Source organism: Schistocerca nitens, chromosome 5 (assembly GCF_023898315.1).
Source record: "Schistocerca nitens isolate TAMUIC-IGC-003100 chromosome 5, iqSchNite1.1, whole genome shotgun sequence".
Taxonomy (NCBI): domain Eukaryota; kingdom Metazoa; phylum Arthropoda; class Insecta; order Orthoptera; family Acrididae; genus Schistocerca; species Schistocerca nitens.
Window position 1 is genome coordinate 83,799,829 of NC_064618.1, and position 20,759 is coordinate 83,820,587.

Sequence of the window (20,759 nt, forward strand, 5' to 3'; positions counted from 1 at the left end):
GTGTCCCCTCGACGATCACCAGTGGTGTACGGCCAGTGTAGGAGATCGCTCCCCACACCATGATGCCGGGTGTTGGCCCTGTGTGCCTCGGTCGCATGCAGTCCTGATTGTGGCGCTCACCTGCACGGCGCCAAACACGCATACGGCCATCATTGGCACCAAGGCAGAAGCGACTCTCATCGCTGAAGACGACATGTCTCCATTCGTCCCTCCATTCACGCCTGTCGCGACACCACTGGAGGCGGGCTGCACGATGTTGGGGCGTGAGCGGAAGACGGCCTAACGGTGTGCGGGACCGTAGCCCAGCTTCATGGAGACGGTTGCGAATGGTCCTCGCCGATACCCCAGGAGCAACAGTGTCCCTAATTTGCTGGGAAGTGGTGGTGCGGTCCCCTACGGCATTGCGTAGGATCCTACGGTCTTGGCGTGCATCCGTGCGTCGCTGCGGTCCGGGCCCAGGTCGACGAGCACGTGCACCTTTCGCCGACCACTGGCGACAACATCGATGTACTGTGGAGACCTCACGCCCCACGTGTTGAGCAATTCGGCGGTACGTCCACCCGGCCTCCCGCATGCCCACTATACGCCCTCGCTCAAAGTCCGTCAACTGCACATACGGTTCACGTCCACGCTGTCGCGGCATGCTACCAGTGTTAAAGACTGCGATGGAGCTCCGTATGCCACGGCAAACTGGCTGACACTGACGGCGGCGGTGCACAAATGCTGCGCAGCTAGCGCCATTCGACGGCCAACACCGCGGTTCCTGGTGTGTCCGCTGTGCCGTGCGTGTGATCATTGCTTGTACAGCCCTCTCGCAGTGTCCGGAGCAAGTATGGTGGGTCTGACACACCGGTGTCAATGTGTTCTTTTTTCCATTTCCAGGAGTGTATATTGATGCGTAAGTAAGGCCCTGAAACTGCAAATAATGAATACGTCACATAGTCCAGCAGATACACAGCCCGCCATAACTTTGGAAACACTAAGTGATTATGGAGAATGGAAAGCAAATATATTATAAAAATGTATTTTTTGTTTCCTAAATGTTTATTAAGCTGAAACAGTGCACGTGTAAATACAACTAATAAATTTTAGGTTCCTTAGAACAGCCACACTTTGCTTTAATCACGGCATTGCGTACTCTCGGCTTGCGATGGGTCAATTTTGCCACGGTTTCATTCGGCATGAGTCACCATTCTTGCTGCAAGGCGTCTCACAACTGTGCCCCACTCACGATATCCCGTTTTCGGGTCCACCTGTCCAACTCATCCTACAGTAGCTCTACTGGGCTTCAACGGGGGGCTGGGTAGGCCATTCCATGTCTCTCGAAATTTTCTGTACCTCTAGAGATTTCACATAGTTCTGACACAAGCGCGTTGCATCTTTTGGGTCGTTGTCTTGCTGCAAGACAAATTGTTTCCTAATGAGAAGTAAACCAGATGTCCCGGCATGTCGCTGAAAATTGGAATGATAATCGTTTTGGTTAATTTTTCCATCTACTTTCATCCAATCTCCGACTTTGTTCTCTCCAAACGATATCTGTACGATCACAGGATCCCCTCAATGCTTCACTGTTGGGATTACGCACTGACGCTACGATGTATTACAGTATCTCTCGCCTTCTTCTTCCACTTTTATGATTAACTTACAGAGTTTGTGAGGATTTCGGACATACTGAAAAAAAGTAGTATAACATTGGGTTTGATCTCAGTACCAAGCAGGATAGCAGAACCAGTACCACGTGTACCGGTATGAAATGAGCGTTAAGACACAAATGTGTCGATAGGGAACATTTGTTGTGAACGATCTTTAATTTTTTTGTTTGGTTGGTATGATATCTGTCAAAGATATTTAGTATACATCAAGTCATGGAACAAACAACATCATATGTTTTCATCGTGTTAACAATGTCGAATTTTGTACCAGAAAGTGATGATTCGCGCAAAGCATTAATTTTTAGTTTTCATTTAAAAAAAGTGTTGCAGAGTCGCATCGAATGCTTGTCGAGGCATATGGTGATCATGCTCTATCAGAAGCAACATGCAAAAGATAGTTTCAACGGTTCAGAAATAATGATTTTGATGTAAGAAATGAAGAAAGTGGAAGACCACCAAAAAAGTTCGAAGACGCCGAATTGCAAGCAATATTGGATGAAGATGATACTTTGAGTCAGAAGCAAATGGCAGCAATGCTAAATGTTGCACAACAAACAATTTCTAACTATTTGAAAGCTATGGCAAAGATCCAAAAGTGTGCAAAATGGGTGCCACATGAACTGAATGAAAGACAGGTGGAAAACCGAAAAACCATTTGTCAAATTTTGCTTCAAAGACATGAAATAAAATCAATTTTGCATCGAATTGTTACTGGCGATGAAAAATGGATTTATTTTAAGAATCCTAAACGGGAAAATGGAAGAGCAGTTGAACGGAATGGACAGTGTCTTGAAAGGAGGATATAAGATGAACATCAACAAAAGCAAAACGAGGATAATGGAATGTAGCCTAATTAAGTCGGGTGATGCTGAGGGAATTAGATTAGGAAATGAGACGCTTAAAGTAGTAAAGGAGTTTTGCTATTTGGGGAGCAAAATAACTGATGATGGTCGAGGTAGAGAGGATATAAAATGTAGACTGGCAATGACAAGGAAAGCGTTTCTGAAGAAGAGAAATTTGTTAACATCGAGTATAGATTTAAGTGTCAGGAAGTCGCTTCTGAAAGTATTTGTATGGAGTGTAGCCTTGTATGGAAGTGAAACATGGACGATAAATAGTTTGGACAAGAAGAGAATAGAAGCTTTCGAAATGTGGTGCCACAGAAGAATGCTGAAGATTAGATGAAGAGGTATTGAATAGAATTGGGAGGAGTTTGTGGCACAAGTTGACTAGAAGAGGGGATCGGTTGGTAGGACATGTTCTGAGTCATCGAGGGATCACCAATTTAGTACTGGACGGCAGCATGGAGGGTAAAAATCGTTAAGGGAAACCAAGAGATGAATACACTAAGCAGATTCAGAAGGATGTTGGTTGCAGTAGGTACTGGAAGATGAAGAAGCTTGACAGGATAGAGTAGCATGGAGAGCTACATCAAACCAGTCTCAGGATTGAATACCACAACAACAACAAACGGGAAAAATCATGGGTTAATCCGGGACAACCATCAACATCGACTGCAAAACCAGATCGATTAGGGAAGAAGACAACGCTCTGTGTTTGGTGGGATCAGAAAGGTGTGGTGTATCATGAGCTTCTAAAACCCGGTGAAACTGTGAATACTAATCGCTACAGACAACAAATGATCAATTTGAACTATTCATTGATCGAAAAAAAGACCAGAATGGCCAGAAGACATGGCAAAGTAATTTTTTTACACGACAGTGCACCCGAACACGAAGCAAAACTGGTTCAGGATACAATCAAAACACTCTGCTGGGAGCTGCTACCCCACCCGCCGTATTCACCAGACTTGGCCCCTTCCGACTATCATTTGTTTTCATCAATGGGACATGCATTCGCTGAGGAACACTTCGATTCCTACGAAGAAGTCGAAAATTGGGTGTCTGATAGGTTTGCTTCAAAAGACGAACATTTCTATTGGCGTGGTGTCCACAAATTGCCAGAAAGATGGTCAAATTGTATAGAAAGCATGGTAAGTACTTTGAATAAAATGTTTTTAGTTTTCTGTTTAAAATTAGTGTTTCATTTTCACAAAAAAATGCTCATTTCATCCCGGTACACCTGGGACTGAGCCACAGTACCACAAGAAACTGCAGTGCACTAATACACGTATTTACCATTCGACGAGCTTATTGTTAAGTGCTATGTAAATAACAAGTATTAACACGACAGAATCTCATTTTCAAGTAAGGAAAAGGTAACAACAGCACCTAAAATTGCGATGAATGTAACAGTTAAACGAATGTTCGGCTGGTGCTTTAATTCGTCTGCTAGAATGGCACAGACAGGTATCAGCGCCTTAGAGAAAGCCGGTGCAGACTATAAAGATACTGCAGAGCCTGTGTTGCTAAGAAGTGCGATGCAAAGTTCCTTTGGACATGAATGTGCGTCCGAAGGGAGAGGCACTGCGGCTTCTCGGCCCTTAACAAATGTATGAAATGTGTTCGCAGTTGCGAATACGGACAACTATCAGTTGTATAATGGGACGACGACACAGAAAATCTGCGCCGGACCAGGACGACATATGGAAGTTTGGAACTGGCCATTAAGCTGCACGGGTAACCGAAGGCGACCCCTCTCGATAAGCAGGAAATCCTGTTTCTAGTAACGGTCCGGCGCAAATTTTCAGTGTCGTCATTCCATTATACAACTGATAGTTGTCCGTATTCACAGCTGCGAATACTTTTCACGTACGGTAAATAGCGACACGTCAGTGAAGCAGTAGCAGTACTCACAAGGGAACCTCCCCATTGCACCCCCCTCAGATTTAGTTATAAGTTGGCACAGTGGGTAGGTCTTGAAAAACTGAATCCAGATCAATCGAGAAAACAGGAAGAAGTTGTGTGGAACTATGAAAAAATAAGCAAAATATACAAACTGAGTAGTCAATGCGCAACATAAGGAACATCAAGGACAATGTGAGCTCTAGAGCGCCTTGGTCACGTGGTTAGCGTGAACGGCTGCGGAACGAGAGGTCCTTGACTCAAGTCGCCCATCGACTGAAAAGTTTAATTTTTTATTTTCAGAAAATTATTATCTGTCCGTCCGTCCGTCCGTCCGATGCGAGGTAACTGCATCGTAGTATGGGGACGCCACACCGAAACAAACATCGAAACACACGACGTCAGTCGATTACAGCGCACGGAAGAGAGAGTATTCCTGCAAACGAGGCTCCCTGGCTGGCAGTTGACTGTTCACTACTTTGGACGAGAGTGCATTAAATACGTGAGATGTATTCCGTGGGCAATATGAATCCAGCAAATATAGCTCGCGACTTCAATAACAATCGCACAGTTTTGTGGTGCGGTCGCAAAACACAGGCGCTAAACTTATTACAGTGAACAGAGACGTCAGTGAACGAACGGACAGATCATAACTTTGCGAAAATAAAGAAAGTAAAATTTTGACTCGAGGGAAGACTTGAACAAAGGACCTCTATTTCCACATCGGCTCACGCTAACCACGGGACCACGGCGCTCCTAACCTCAAACTATCCTTGATGCTGCCTATCTTGCACATGGACTACTCACTTTGTAAATTTTGCTTACTTTTTTCATAGTTCCACACAACTTCTTCTTGTTTTCTCGATTGATCTGTGTTCAGTTTTTCAAGGCCTATCCACTGTGCCAACTTATAACTAAATCTGAGGGGGGTGCGATGGGGAGGTTCCCTTGTCAGGCAGCAGTAGCCGGGTGCGACACAAACAGGGAAGTAACCGATTTTGTCACTTTTACGGGATCCTAACCAGGAGCGGAATTTATAATGTCATCTGTGTGCTTTAATAGTTTAGTTTCTTGTGTTTCTGCGTGTTTATTTAATATCTAACAGCCGCAGTTCTCGCGTTTTCGTTTGTGCCGGAAAGTAAATCGATTTTATCACATATTACAAGTTCCTAAACAGGGGGTGAATTATTTAGTCTCACCTGAGTGCTTCGTTAGTTAGGTTTGTGAATGCGTGTTAATCTAATTTATTAAACACAGTTCCTGCAGTTTAGTCATGGTTTACAGTAGAGTTGCACAGCACGTGCCGATAGTCCGTTTATCTGCATAGTTTAGTTTCACACGTTCTTTAGTATGGACAAAGACTGCGATTGTGGTGTGCGGATGCGAGCCGAGTTGGTGACACTTCGCTCTCAGCTTCAGGCTGTGATGGCTTCGGTTACGCTGCTTGAGGCTGCAGTGGATGAGCACCACTGTTGTGGGATGGCCGTGGGGATCCAACGGACGTCCAGCACGGCCGAGTCGTCCTATCGGTCCTCACCGGTGGCCAACCCAGTTACTGCTCGCACTGAGGCTGACCCCTCACCTGTGGTCGAGTGGGAGGTAGCTCCAGGGCGAAGCATGTGGCGAAAGACGCACATTAGGCCTTCCCGGTTTGCCTGACAAACAGGTTCCAGGCGCTGTCTGTGGCCGACACTGTCGCTGAGCCACATGGTGTCGCCTGTCCTGTTTCAGAGGAAACCTCTCAGCCTGCAAGGTCCGGACAATCACAGAGGGTGGGATTATTAATAGTTGGGAACTCCAACGTTAGACGCGTTATGGGGCCCCTTAGGGACATGGCTACCAAGGAGGGTAAGAAAACCAATGTGCACTCCGTGTGCATACCGGGTGGAGTCATTCCACATGTGGAAAGGGTCCTCCCAGATGCCATGAAGAGCACAGGGTGTAGCTAACTGCAAGTGGCTGCTCACGTCGGTACCAATGATGTGAGTCGCTTTGGATCAGAAGAGATTCTTTCTGGCTTCGAGCGGCTAACAGATGAGGTAAAGGCTGCCAGTCTTGCTTGCAAGATGAAAGCAGAGCTTACCATTTTCAGCGCAGTCAACAGGACCAATTGCGTACCTCTGGTACAGAGCCGACTAGGGGGTCTGAATCAGAGGCTCAGACAGTTCTGCGACCGTGTAGGCTGCAGATTCCTCGACTTGAGCCAAAGGGTGGTTGGATTTTGGGTTCCGCTGAATAGGTGAGGTGAGCAGGAGCTACACGGGTAACAGGGGCTGTGTGGCGTGGACTGGGCGTTTTTTTTAGGTTAGAGTGTATCGGGAAAACACAAGATCGGCTTCATCCACAAAGGGTACAGGCCGAACAAAGGAAGAACATAGGTACAGGAACAATCGGTCTAAAAGTTGTAAACTGTCGTAGCCGTGTTGGGAAAGTACCAGAGCTCCAAGCGCTAATAGAAAGCACTGATGCTCAAATCGTTATAGGCACTGAAAGCTGGCTAAAGCCGAAGATAAGCTCGCAAGAAATTTTTGCGTAGAACCTAACGGTGTTCGGAAAGGATAGGCTAATCACGGTTGGCGGTGGCGTGTTTCTTGCTTTTAGGTTTATCTTGTCGCGAAATTGAAGTACATAATTCCTGTGAGTTAGCATGGGGAGAGGTCATTGTTGGCAACCAGAATAAAATAATAATTGGATTCTTTTACTGACCTCCCAATTCAGATGCTACAGTTGCAGAAAGGTACAAAGAAAATTTGAGTTTGATTTCAAACACGTACCCGACTCATACAATTATAGTTGATGGTGACTTTAATTTACACTTTAATTTACCCTCGATATGTTGGCGAAAATACAAGTTTAATTCCCGAGGTAAGCATAAAACATCATCCAAAATTGTGCTAAAATCATTCTCTGAAAATTATTTCGAGCAGTTACTTCATGAGCCCACGCGAATAGTAAACGGTTGTGAAAACATACTTGACGTCTTAGCAATAAACAATCCTGAGTTAATAACGAGCATCAAAACGCATACAGGGATTAGTTAACACAGGGTTGTCGTAGCGAGATTGAATATTGTAACCCCCAAATCCTCCATACATAAACGAAAAATATACCTATTCAAAAAAGCAGATAAAAATTCACTTGACGCCTTCCTCAGAGACAATCTCCACTCCTTCCAAATTGGTGATATAAGTGTACACCAGATGTGGCTTGAATTCAGACAAATGGTGTCCGCAGCAATTGAGAGATTTACACCAAATAAATTAACAAACGACGGAGTTGATCCTCCATGGTACACAAAACGGGTCAGAACACTGTTGCAGAAACAACGAAACAAACATGCCAAATTTAAACAGACGCAAAATCCCCAAGGTTGGAGATCTTTTACAGAAGTTCGAAATTTGGCTCGGACTTCAATGCGAGATGCTTATAACAGTTTCCACAAAGAAACTTTGTCTCGAAACTTGGCAGAAAGTCCAAAGAGATTCTGGTCGTATGTGAAGTATGTTAGCGGCAAGAAACAATCAATGCCTTCTCTGCGCTATAGCAATGGAGATACTACCGAAGACAGTGCTCCCAAAGCAGAGTTAGTAAACACAGCCTTACGAAATACCTTCACAATAGAAGACGAAGTAAATATTCCATAATTCGAATCAACAACATCTGCCAACATGAGTAACGTAGGAGTAAATATCCTTGGAGTAGTGAAGCAACTTAAATCACTTAATAAAAGCAAGTCTTCTGGTCCAGACTGTATACCAATTAGGTTCCTTTCAGAGTATGCTGATGCATTTGCTCTGTACTTGACAATCATATACAACCGTTCGCTCGACGAAAGATCCGTACCCAAAAATTGGAAAGTTGCACAGGTCACACCAATATTCAAGAAAGGTAGTAGGAGTAATCCACTTAATTACAGGCCCATATCATTAACGTCGATATGCAGCAGGATTCTGGAACATATATTGTGTTCGAATATTATGAATGACCTCGAAGAAAACGGTCTATTGACACAAAATCAACATGGATTTAGGAAACATCGTTCTTGTGAAACACAACTAGCTCTTTATTCGCATGAAGTGTTGAGTGCTATTGACAAGGGATTTCAGATTGATTCCATATTTCTGGGTTTCCGGAAGGCTTTTGACACTGTACCACACAAGCGGCTCGTAGTGAAATATGGAATATCGTCTCAGTTATGTGACTGGATTTGTGATTTAGAGAGGTCACAGTTCGTAGTAATTGACGGAAAGTAATCGAGTAAAACAGGTGTGATTTCTGGCGTTCACCAAGGTAGTCTTATAGGGCCTTTACTGTTCCTTTATATAAACGAATTTCGCGACAAACTGAGCAGCCGTCTTCTGTTGTTTGCAGATGGCGCTGTTTTTTATCGACTACTAAAGTCATCAGAAGATCAAAACAAATTGCAAAACGATTTAAAAAAGGTATCTGAATGGTGCGAAAATTGGCAGTTGACCCTAAATAACGAAAAGTGTGAGGTCATCCACATGAGTGCTAAAAGGAATCCGTTAAACTTAAAGGCCGTAAATTAAACTAAATACCTAGGAATTACAATTACGAACAACTTAAATTTGAAGGAACACATAGAAAATGTTGTGGGGAAGGCTAACCACACAAAGACTGCGTGTTATTAGCAGGACACCTCGAAAATGTAACAGACCTACTAAGAAGACTGCAATCACTACGCTTGTCCGTCCTCTTTTAGAATACTGCTGCGCGGTGTGGGATCCTTGCCAGACAGAAAGTCGTTTTTCCTCTCACAAAATTCCAATCACCAACTTCTCCTCCGAATGGGAAAATATTTTGTTGACACCGACCTACATAGGGAGAAACGATCACCACGATAAAGTAAGGGAAATCAGAGCTCTTACGGAAAGATATAGGTGTTCGTTCTTTCCGTGCGCTATGTTGTTGTGGTCTTCAGTCCTGAGACTGGTTTGATGCAGCTCTTCATGCTACTCTATCCTGTGCAAGCTTCTTCATCTCCCAGTACCTACTGCAACCTACATCCTTCTGAATCTGCTTAGTGTATTCATCTCTTGTTCTCCCCCTACGATTTTTACCCTCCACGCTGCCCTCCAATACTAAATTGGTGATCCCTTGATGCCTCAGAACATGTCCTACCAACCGATCCCTTCTTCTGGTCAAGTTGTGCCACAAACTCCTCTTCTCCCCAATCCTATTCAGTACCTCCTCATTAGCTATGTGATCTACCCATCTAATCTTCAGCATTCCTCTGTAGCACCACATTTCGAAAGCTTCTATTCTCTTCTTGTCCAAACTATTTACCGTCCATGTTTCACTTCCATACATGGCTATACTCCATACAAATACTTTCAGAAATGACTTCCTGACACTTAAATCTATACTAGATGTTAACAAATTTCTCTTCTTCAGAACCGCTTTGCTTGCCATTGCCAGTCTACATTTTATATCCTCTCTACTTCTACCATCATCAGTTACTTTGCTCCCCAAATAGCAAAACTCCTTTACTACTTTAAGTGTCTCATTTCCTAATCTAATACCCTCAACATCACCCGACTTAATTCGACTACATTCCATTATCCTCGTTTTGCTTTTGTTGATGTTCATCTTATATCCTCCCTTCAAGACACCATCCATTCCGTTCAACTGCTCTTCCAAGTCCTTTGCTGTCTCTGACAGAATTACAATGTCATCGGCGAACCTCAAGGTTTTTATTTCTTCTCCATGGATTTTAATACCTATTCCGAATTTTTCTTTTGTTTCCTTTACTGCTTGCTCAATATACAGATTGAATAACATCGGGGAGAGGCTACAACCCTGTCTTACTCCCTTCCCAACCATTGCTCCCCTTTCATGCCCCTTGACTCTTATAACTGCCATCTGCTTTCTGTATAAATTGTAAATAGCCTTTCGGTCCCTGTATTTTACCCCTGCCACCTTCAGAATTTGAAATAGAGTATTCCAATCAACGTTGTCAAAAGCTTTCTCTAAGTCTACAAATGCTAGAAACGTACGTTTGTCTTTCCTTAATCTTTCTTCTAAGATAAGTCGTAGGGTCAGTATTGCCTCACGTGTTCCAACATTTCTACAGAATCCAAACTGATCTTCCCCGAGGTCGGCTTCTACTAGTTTTTCCATTCGTATGTAAAGAATTCGTGTTAGTATTTTGCAGCTGTGACTTATTAAACTGATTGTTCGGTAATTCTCACATCTGTCAACACCTGCTTTCTTTGGGATTGGAATTATTATGCGCTATATGAGATAGGAATAATAGAGAATTGTGAAGGTGGTTCGATGAACCCTCTGCCAGGCAATTAAATGTGATTTGCAGAGTGTCCACGTAGATGTAGATGTAGATGAAGCCTTTGTGTTGTTTGTCACGCTACCAAGCAGCAACAGTGACCGCTTGCGTCATCGCCTTATCACACTTCACGCGCGTTTTCACTGGCACACAAAGTCAAGCTAGCAGCTCTATTGTTTCTGTCCACTGCCCTTCGTTGATAAATAAGTATACAGTATAGCAAAAGTTTCCGTGCCTTTCTGACGACGGAGGAAACAGTGACTGTCTTCGACGTAGTGAGTTTCCATTGCGGTTTTATCTCTATTTTACTTTTTCTTTTGTTTTAACTGACTAATATCTCATTTGCATTTGTTGCACCTCATGTACATAAACTCATTCCATTATGACGTAATTTAAATGCGTTCTCCGCAATCTATAGCAAGACAGCGATATACATTTTTTACTCTCTGGAGTTTCAATTGTCTTCCTTTCTACGGAGACATGGACATTGCCAAAGATCAATTCTGGTTCATCGAGTCATTAATCTCATGAGGCCTCTTGCAACTAGTAAAGAAAGCTCTGTCTCTCTTATTTAGCCGCCATTTTAAAGAAGAGTAGTTTAGCGTTTTATTACTGCGGCATAAAAGAAAATGCCAACTTATTTAGAACGTTACTGAATGCATGCTCAACAAACGATAACTACAGTGGGTGGAATAAAACACAAAGTAATCTTTTCTTCCGTTATTTATCTATCTGAGCCAATCTCCCTCAGCTCTATGTTCACAGCAGACGCTGCTAAGCAGCAGCCGAAGTCAAAAGATCAATGTTCTCATGCTGGGAGAAAAATATTTTATTTTATTCATGGTCAAGTGCAAAAATAGTATTCATTCATACATCACCTATTATTAATTAGCTTCTGCCAGTCGTGAGATGAGCTAACGCAATACCAAATTCTGTTTAATTCGGAAGCCTCGTCTCTAACTACAGTAGTTATATCTCTCCGTGTGCTTAAGCGAAAATGCCTTACTTAAATCAGATAAAAAAACATGCTAAGCAATTGTAAGAATTAAGCAAAAAGATTAAAAATTATATATATATATATATATATATATATATATATATATATATATATATATACGAGGGTCATTCAGTAAGTAACGCCCCATATTCTTTTGTAAAGCCATTAACATGCATAGACATACGTCTTTGTTGGTGCTTCCCATTTGATGTTTGTTTTGTGCGCTGTTGAAGTTTCGAGCCGTTATGCCAGATGGCAGAGTCGTAATACAGCGTCAAAATGGCGTCTACATACGACTCACGTTACAAGCAGCGAGCTGTTATTGAATTGTTCTGTGCTGGAAAAGAAATCGTGGTGAACGTCCATAAACGTTTGTGTGTAGTGTATGGCGATGCTGCAGTTGATAGGAGTACACTTGGGCGATGGGTAAAGAAAATTGTAGCCTCAAGGAAACCAGAAACAGAGCTCCTGGCTTAGAAATCAAAAGCAATTAAAAATAGGAGGTATTTTTTTTCTTAAAAAAACAATTAACGGCTGAAGGCCAACACTACATGTCTGAAGGACGACTGCAATTAAGGCACATTAATAACCAATTTTTTAAGCAAGAAAATTTCTTTTTAAACTTACAACAGAATGGCCGAAACCTGATTAAATTATTTCACGGGTGAAGGCCACAAACAAATGTGAATGGTTGAAGGCCTGAACAAAAAGTCAGATAAATAATTTACAAAAACCCCTTGCTTCTTATTAAAAAAAATTTCTTTAGAGAATACAGACGGCTGAAGGCCTTATTAAGGAGTTCAGGGAAATCCTCGGCTGAAGGCAACACATAACACATGGAACAACTAACGGCTTAGGGCCTGGGTTACAAACAATTTCAGATACATTTTCTAAAAATTTAAAAATTTTTTCTAAAACAATCAATGCTTAAAATTTTAATTTAACACGGCTGAAGGCCTTTATGTAAAACTAAAAAAAAATGAATTAATACACGGCCAAAGGCCTCGCACAATACTTCAACTAAAAGGAAAATCATAATTTAAAACAAACAGAGCAAGTGGTGCTCGGAAGTGTTCCAAGGGTCGGCCTGGGAAGGTAGCTCAAACGTATAGTGAGGTGAGACAGGCAGCCAAGAGTTGAAGTTAGGTAATCAGATGGCAACCCAAACTAAGGACGGCCCAAGGACTGATCAACAGTTTAACCAATCTCCTTCCGTCCTACCAACGGCACAACGATAGAGAATATCGGCCGAGGACGAGAATACGAACAGCACTTTGCCTCCAGAAATTGGCGTCTAAAAACAGTCAGGGGAAGAATAACCACTCTAAGAAAATATGAACCAAACAAATTAAAATGCTGTCGAACTACACGCCGTGCTGGACAGCAACAACACGACGAGGGAAAGGCACACTGCCTACTAACTACGCTAACAACCAGGGCAGGTAACTGGAGCGTTAACGGCCATAGTGCAGAAAGTACCGCTGGAGCACTTCAATGATAAGTAAGAGTCAACTAATAATTAATCACAATATAGGAAGGCGGGTGGAAGATTTCGCCGACTCCAACACAAGATGTGTTGCTGCTAGCCCGAACGGACAAGGGGGGAACAACCCGCAAATGAATGATGCCACAATAGTTGAGGTTTCATAAGGTTAACTGATGTCTCAACTTCAGCGTCCAGGTTCAGTGGGCAACGAACTTTGTCGCTGTCGCAGCTAGCACCTCACGATCCAACAGCACGTGCACGCTGCCAGCAGTCCCAGTCTCGGCTCGTGCCGGGGAGACTTCCTCGCTGCTCCGTCCCAACGGACCGACTCAATCCAGCACGCAGACAGCATTACAATACCTGCTCGGTCGAAACACACAGCCCACACACGGTTCCGCGAAAACACTTCCACAAACAACTCGAACAATACTAAAACCAGTGACTGTGGAACAACAAGAACGAATCACACACACAGAGAACCCGGAAGGCGTTCGATACAGTTCCGCACTGTCACCTGATAAACAAAGTAAGAGCCTACGGAATATCAGACCAGCTGTGTGGCTGGATTGAAGAGTTTTTAGCAAACAGAACACAGCATGTTGTTCTCAATGGAGAGACGTCTACAGACGTTAAGGTAACCTCTGGCGTGCCACAGGGGAGTGTTATGAGACCATTGCTTTTCACAATATATATAAATGACCTAGTAGATAGTGTCGGAAGTTCCATGCGGCTTTTCGCGGATGATGCTGTAGTGTACAGAGAAGTTGCAGCATTAGAAAATTGTAGCGAAATGCAGGAAGATCTGCAGCGGATAGGCACTTGGTGCAGGGAGTGGCAACTGTCCCTTAACATAGACAAATGTAATGTATTGCGAATACATAGAATGAAGGATCCTTTATTGTATGATTATATGATAGCGGAACAAACACTGGTAGCAGTTACTTTTGTAAAATATATGGGAGTATGCGTGCGGAACGATTTGAAGTGGAATGATCATATAAAATTAATTGTTGGTAAGGCGGGTACCAGGTTGAGATTCATTGGGAGAGTGCTTAGAAGCCGGCCGTGGTGGCCGAGCGGTTCTAGGCGCTTCAGTCTGGAACCGCGCGACCGCTACGGTCGCAGGTTCGAATCCTGCCCCGGGCATGGGTGTGTGTGTGTTGTCCTTAGGTTAGTTAGGTTTAAGTAGTTCTAAGTTCTAGGGGACTGATGACCTCAGAAGTTAAGTCCCATAGTGCTCAGAGCCATTTGAACCATTTGAAGTGCTTAGAAAATGTAGTCCATCAACAAAGGAGGTGGCTTACAAAACACTCGTTCGACCTATACTTGAGTATTGCTCATCAGTGTGGGATCCGTACCAGATCGGGTTGACGGAGGAGATAGAGAAGATCCAAAGAAGAGCGGCGCGTTTCGTCGCAGGGTTATTTGGTAACCGTGATAGCGTTACGGAGATGTTTAGCAAACTCAAGTGGCAGACTCTGCAAGAGAGGCGCTCTGCATCGCGGTGTAGCTTGCTCGCCAGGTTTCGAGAGGGTACGTTTCTGGATGCGGTATCGAATATATTGCTTCCCCCTACTTATACCTCCCGAGGAGATCACGAATGTAAAATTAGAGAGATTAGAGCGCGCACGGAGGCTTTCAGACAGTCGTTCTTCCCGCGAACCATACGCGACTGGAACAGGAAAGGGAGGTAATGACAGTGGCACGTAAAGTGCCCTCCGCCACACACCGTTGGGTGGCTTGCGGAGTATAAATGTAGATGTAGATGAAGCGGTCGGCGACCAAATACACGTCGTCCAATGAGACGACCGACCGAACGACCAACCAAGGTCGTTCACACTCAAGTCATGTGTTTTGGCAACGATCGGGCGAGTCATGGCTGTCCGGACTTCACTTCCGCTCTGTCCCAACTCCTTCAGATGCACGACGACCCGGAGACACTGGCTAGGACCCAACCGTGCAGAGGGAACAATGGCCCACTGGCCACCCGACGTCTCTGCATAAGGAAGGAACCGACTCAAGCCCCGCAAGATGATCCACGAAGGGGCCCAGAAGCGATCGGCAGGCCAAAAGCACGTCGCCCGATGAGACGACCGAGCGAACGACCAACCAACGGTCGTCCCCACTCAAGTCTCCTTCCGTCGGTCAGTGCATGTGTGTACCCAGCTGGAGCTCCATGCCCCATGCGTCCAGGTTCAGTGGGCAACGAACTTTGTCGCTGTCGCAGCTAGCACCTCACGATCCAACAGCACGTGCATGCTGCCAGCAGTCCCAGTCTCGGCTCGTGCCGGGGAGACTTCCTCGCTGCTCCGTCCCAACGGACCGACTCAATCCAGCACGCAGACAGCATTACAATAACTGCTCTGTCGAAACACACAGCTCACACACGGTTCCGCGAAAACACTTCCACAAACAACTCGAACAATACTAAAACCAGTGACTGTGGAACAACAAGAACGAATCACACACACAGAGAACCCAGAAGCGGCCGGCGACCAAATACACGTCGTCCAATGAGACGACCGACCGAACGACCAACAAAGGTCGTTCACACTCAAGTCATGTGTTTTGGCAACGATCGGGCGAGTCATGGCTGTCCGGACTTCACTTCCGCTCTGTCCCAACTCCTTCAGATGCACGACGACCCGGAGACACTGGCTAGGACCCAACCGTGCAGAGGGAACAATGGCCCACTGGCCACCCGACGTCTCTGCATAAGGAAGGAACCGACTCAAGCCCCGCAAGATGATCCACGAAGGGGCCCAGAAGCGATCGGCAGGCCAAAAGCACGTCGCCCGATGAGACGACCGAGCGAACGACCAACCAACGGTCGTCCCCACTCAAGTCTCCTTCCGTCGGTCAGTGCATGTGTGTACCCAGCTGGAGCTCCATGCCCCATGCGTCCAGGTTCAGTGGGCAACGAACTTTGTCGCTGTCGCAGCTAGCACCTCACGATCCAACAGCACGTGCATGCTGCCAGCAGTCCCAGTCTCGGCTCGTGCCGGGGAGACTTCCTCGCTGCTCCGTCCCAACGGACCGACTCAATCCAGCACGCAGACAGCATTACAATAACTGCTCTGTCGAAACACACAGCTCACACACGGTTCCGCGAAAACACTTCCACAAACAACTCGAACAATACTAAAACCAGTGACTGTGGAACAACAAGAACGAATCACACACACAGAGAACCCAGAAGCGGCCGGCGACCAAATACACGTCGTCCAATGAGACGACCGACCGAACGACCAACAAAGGTCGTTCACACTCAAGTCATGTGTTTTGGCAACGATCGGGCGAGTCATGGCTGTCCGGACTTCACTTCCGCTCTGTCCCAACTCCTTCAGATGCACGACGACCCGGAGACACTGGCTAGGACCCAACCGTGCAGAGGGAACAATGGCCCACTGGCCACCCGACGTCTCTGCATAAGGAAGGAACCGACTCAAGCCCCGCAAGATGATCCACGAAGGGGCCCAGAAGCGATCGGCAGGCCAAAAGCACGTCGCCCGATGAGACGACCGAGCGAACGACCAACCAACGGTCGTCCCCACTCAAGTCTCCTTCCGTCGGTCAGTGCATGTGTGTACCCAGCTGGAGCTCCATGCCCCATGCGTTCAGGTTCAGTGGGCAACGAACTTTGTCGCTGTCGCAGCTAGCACCTCACGATCCAACAGCACGTGCATGCTGCCAGCAGTCCCAGTCTCGGCTCGTGCCGGGGAGACTTCCTCGCTGCTTCGTCCCAACGGACCGACTCAATCCAGCACGCAGACAGCATTACAATAACTGCTCTGTCGAAACACACAGCTCACACACGGTTCCGCGAAAACACTTCCACAAACAACTCGAACAATACTAAAACCAGTGACTGTGGAACAACAAGAACGAATCACACACACAGAGAACCCAGAAGCGGCCGGCGACCAAATACACGTCGTCCAATGAGACGACCGACCGAACGACCAACAAAGGTCGTTCACACTCAAGTCATGTGTTTTGGCAACGATCGGGCGAGTCATGGCTGTCCGGACTTCACTTCCGCTCTGTCCCAACTCCTTCAGATGCACGACGACCCGGAGACACTGGCTAGGACCCAACCGTGCAGAGGGAACAATGGCCCACTGGCCACCCGACGTCTCTGCATAAGGAAGGAACCGACTCAAGCCCCGCAAGATGATCCACGAAGGGGCCCAGAAGCGATCGGCAGGCCAAAAGCACGTCGCCCGATGAGACGACCGAGCGAACGACCAACCAACGGTCGTCCCCACTCAAGTCTCCTTCCGTCGGTCAGTGCATGTGTGTACCCAGCTGGAGCTCCATGCCCCATGCGTCCAGGTTCAGTGGGCAACGAACTTTGTCGCTGTCGCAGCTAGCACCTCACGATCCAACAGCACGTGCATGCTGCCAGCAGTCCCAGTCTCGGCTCGTGCCGGGGAGACTTCCTCGCTGCTCCGTCCCAACGGACCGACTCAATCCAGCACGCAGACAGCATTACAATAACTGCTCTGTCGAAACACACAGCTCACACACGGTTCCGCGAAAACACTTCCACAAACAACTCGAACAATACTAAAACCAGTGACTGTGGAACAACAAGAACGAATCACACACACAGAGAACCCAGAAGCGGCCGGCGACCAAATACACGTCGTCCAATGAGACGACCGACCGAACGACCAACCAAGGTCGTTCACACTCAAGTCATGTGTTTTGGCAACGATCGGGCGAGTCATGGCTGTCCGGACTTCACTTCCGCTCTGTCCCAACTCCTTCAGATGCACGACGACCCGGAGACACTGGCTAGGACCCAACCGTGCAGAGGGAACAATGGCCCACTGGCCACCCGACGTCTCTGCATAAGGAAGGAACCGACTCAAGCCCCGCAAGATGATCCACGAAGGGGCCCAGAAGCGATCGGCAGGCCAAAAGCACGTCGCCCGATGAGACGACCGAGCGAACGACCAACCAACGGTCGTCCCCACTCAAGTCTCCTTCTGTCGGACAGTGCATGATGTGTGTACCCAGCTGGAGCTCCATGCCCCACTGAACTGCCGGCACACCACGTCCCCGAAATACTAGCGGTCGCTCCAAAGATAGTACAACAGTGCTCTTATCGACAGCGCTGCTGCTGCCACTCACGGGCAGGCAGGCCAGAAACTTAGTGACGCCAATAAATAGAATAAGAAACGGGACGGCAGTCCGCAAAGACAATATGTCAAATAATAAATGGCACAAACACGAGTCGCTCACAGCTCATTGCTATTAACAATTAGTCTTCCTCCTCTCTCATTCCTACTACCAGGCTCATGCTTTCCTGTAAACGAATCTTCCACTCCATCCTCTAGTACCGCGTTTCGATGACCCATGATTGTTGCATTCTCATCTCCCTTTACTTACTGAATCACACGTTCCATATCCACTTGTGCTTTTTCTATTTCTTCATTTTTTGCTTCTGATGTCGGCATGTACGCTTTAACTACTGTTGTTGATATTGGTCTACTGTCGATTGTGAGAAGAATGTTCCTATCACTGAGTTGTTCTACTCACTCTTTGCCTTATGGAGTCAGTGTAACCGTATAACTACGAGAGGCATACAATGAGTAATACAACATGTGTTTTTCTCGGCCGATTTCGGATGAAAAAATGCGCAATTTGCTGTGTGACGTCGCGGAATATTCCACTTCATCCCTCTTAATTGCATACAGTTCGTATAGGTGGCAGTGCTATACATAGCGCTCAAAATGTTTCCTGTAACGGAGGTGCGTTCCAAGCAGAGAGCTGTCATTGAGTTTCTTTTGGGGGAAAGCCAGGGCATCGCGAATGTTCATAGGCGCTTGCACAATGTTAACGGAACAGAAGCACGGTGAGTCGTTGGGCGAGGAATCTGTCATGATCGCAACAAGATCATACAAACCAGTCCGATCTCCTGCGTGCAGGCGGGCTGCACACAGGTGTGACTCGTGCAGTGTTGTGATCGACGCGGGCCTGGGTGGCCGAGCGGTTCTAGGCGCTACAGTCTGGAACCGCGCGACCACTACGGTCGGAGGTTCGAATCCTGCCTCTGGCATGGATGTGTGTGGTGTCCTTAGGTTAGTTCGGTTTAAGTAGTTCTAAGTTCTAGGGGACTGACGACCTCAGAAGTTAAGTTCCATAGTGCTCAGAGCCATTTGAATCACTTTGTGATCCACGGATCACAAACAAACGCATCGCATGTCAACTGGTCGTCTCTTTTGATAGTGCTGACACATTCGTCCACAACTTGGGGTACTCAATGGCGTGTGCCCACTGTCTTCCTCGCCACAGAAGACCACGAAGAGGACCAAAGGACCATCCGTGCGGAGCTGCTTGCTCGTTACGAGGCTGATCGTGGCGGTTTTCTGTCGAACATGGTCATAGGCGAAGAAATACGGGTTCATCACTTCGACCCGGAAACAAAACAGCAGTCCATGGAGTAGCGCCACACCATGTCTCCTCCAAACAAAACGTTCAAAACTGCACCCTCAACCGGTAAAGTCTCGGCGATGGTGTTCTGGGACTCTGAAGGGGTTGTTCAGTCTGGTGCCCTCCCTCATGGTGCAACGGCCCTCTGAACTGTACTAAGCTATGCTCAGGAACTTGGAGAAGCGACTTGAGCATGTTCGTCGCCATAAAAATGCAGACGAACTTCTCGTTCTTCGTGACAACGCAAGGCCCCACAGAAGACTGTGCACCAGAGAGGAGCTCATGAAACTTCATAGGACTGCTCTTGCTCATCTGCCCTGCAGCCCGGATCTCACACCTTAGGACTTCATTCTGTTTGGCCCAAAGAAGGATGCACTCTGTGGGAAGCAGGTAGTTGATGCAGCAAGAGTGGGCATGCAGAACGTTCCGGTAAGATGGCGTAAGGCAGTCGCATTTAACGGAGACTATGTTTAAAACTACTGTTTTGTAGCCAAAAGAGTGGGGAATAATGCGGTGTATTGGATTCCTGAATAAAACTAACCTGCTTTCAGAAAAAAAGTGTTGTATTACTTATTGAATGCCCCTTGTAATCACTGTACGGCGCCGATTCTTCTCTTTGTGTATTTCACGCTTCTCGAACGGAAGAACGCTTGCAGTAACCACAAATGACAACGGCTTCCTCTCTGGGTAACGTTCAGCAACTGAATGTACTTCCGCAGAAACGTGCAGACAGGTGGTTGTCCAGCTTCCACGTGACACGGGAGTTGAAAGGTGGCTACACAGAGTGACAGCGCCAGAGATTGCGCCAAAGATTATTATTCCGCCGCCTCCACTGGGGCAGTAGTAGTTCAGAGGATGTCGAGAGCATTCGTTGTTCTGTTGGGCGAGAGAGTAGACGATCTGAGTGTTGACTGAAATATTGTACTGTTCGGTGGGTGTAATGTATAGATGGAAGAAGATGCAATTGTCAGAATATATTTGAGAAAGGAGATGGGCTTTTGATTTCTGATGCTGGTGTAATGGAATATTTTCGTCAATATATAATGAGGTAAAAAGGTCTTACAGTTTTCTTTAATAACAATCCATCTTGCTCACAGGTACAGTCAACAAAGCATCTGGCTCGTGTTGATTTATT